The 1,763-nt window shown below is 36.0% G+C and overlaps 1 protein-coding gene across 1 annotated transcript in view; it reads left to right on the top strand.

The window, feature by feature from the left end:
• LOC106529983 (GTPase IMAP family member 4-like) overlaps positions 1-1,763 on the top strand; it is a 7,703-nt gene that overhangs the window by 1,880 nt on the left and 4,060 nt on the right. The gene's annotated exons all lie outside the window — the stretch shown is intronic.

Genomic DNA, 1,763 nt, shown 5'->3' with positions numbered 1-1,763 from the left:
TTTAAGTTTGGTCTGCCTGCATGTTGGGTTCTCCTCACCATCAAGCTGTAACACTCATTTCATATTTCATGATGCTGCTGGTCCTAATGACCTCACAGAACTCCCATTAACAGATGTCACAACCTGCTGTCGTAATGTTGTCGCTTCGCTGCTCAGATTTATTGACTCTTTTAAGGAACATCTTAAGACTTTTATTCAGACAAGCTTTTAGTTAYGTTTTGTTTACTGTTTTGTTATTGTTTTTCATTATATTTGTGACCTGTTTTATTGGTTTTAGTTATTTTGCTCTCTGTTAAGCAGTTTGTCAGTTTGTGTTTGGCAGGTGCTATAAAAATAAACTTTACTTACTTGCAGAGTGATGTAGTAACTGGTTCCATTGAGTAAATATAACACATTAACTTTACATTTACTGTTTTTGAATCAATGTTTCTGCTGATAGAGAGAAAAAGCAAACTTTTTTGTAAACTTTTTGCTGATTTTATTAATTTTGTTTTTTGTTTAAGTTATCTGCAGCACTTTATAGTGTTGGATCATTAAACTCTCCTGTTACTGAGAGTGTTACTATTATCTGTTAATAAAACACTTTAAAAATAATAAAACACTTGTTCAGATGGTTCRTTGTTGTGGAAATCAAACTAAAGAGATTCWGATAATCCAACATTATTTCGTACTAAAAACAAAACTAGTCACAAATATTTTACTTTTTCCCACAAAACAACATACACAGTGTACATCCCAACCAACATAACGTTACACAATGAGACACAATCAATGCTCTACATACAAAACAACAGAAGTATTTACTGTAAACAGTTACATAAAAATAAAACTATTCTAAGACCACATGGTCAAACAATGGACTCTGACCTCATCAGAGATTACAGTTCTCGCCCTTCCTCCTCCTCTTCCTCTCACTGTTTCCAGTGTCAGCATCCATTGTGTGGAGCTAAATTGGGGCCACCAAGTTTGTTAAAAAAAAAGTTTTGAAACTGAAAGAAATGCTTGAAACTTAGAATGAATTATTTGAAACTGAAAAAAAGAGTTGAAGCAGGAAAAAGAAAATGTCACAAACTACTTGTCGACTCTTATGGAGGCCGTGAGGGAACATGGGAGATTTTTTTTCTTTTGCATTCCCATGCAATAGTATTGCCTTACCTCGAAATACCTTTTGCATTTCCTAGCAAAAGTAGTTTATCACTGCTGTGCCTGTCGGTTTATTAACAAACTCACATGTTCACCATTAGTGAGTTAGCCTACTGCTTTAATTCAGCTTCAGAATATATCACACAGCCACGCATGGAAGTTAGAGGTGGGCGGATCGATACTAAATATTGATAATATCGATACCAGCGCTGGTACTGATATTGAACAATACTCGTGTAAAAAGATCGATACTCAAGCTTTGTTCTTTCCCGCACACACTGACTGCTGCACATAGTGCTGCACTGTGTCACACACAGCAGGGAGYAGYGCACACMCCCCCATCTTTTGTTGTTGCACCGTCACGTTGCTCAGCAGCGCTAGCCAAACAGGTAAGCTAACTAAGCAGGTAGGCTAGCTGGCCCACCCACTCAGCTTTCTCACCGAGCCCTCTGCCTCAGGAGATTTTGTTTTAAGTTGTGTTGAGTGATATTTTTATTCTGTTTATTTACATGAAACAAAATTGTATTGAAAGGAAGAAAATTCTTTATTTTTTGTTTTTCCTTAGAATAATTTTATTTAATAAAAGAAACAAAGAAATAATTAGGAAAGCTGTCTAGTGG

This window comes from Austrofundulus limnaeus, unplaced genomic scaffold (genome assembly GCF_001266775.1).
Source record: "Austrofundulus limnaeus strain Quisiro unplaced genomic scaffold, Austrofundulus_limnaeus-1.0 Scaffold483, whole genome shotgun sequence".
NCBI lineage: Eukaryota > Metazoa > Chordata > Actinopteri > Cyprinodontiformes > Rivulidae > Austrofundulus > Austrofundulus limnaeus.
Note: the sequence above shows the minus strand (reverse complement) of the source record. Positions and strands in the feature narration are given on the sequence as shown.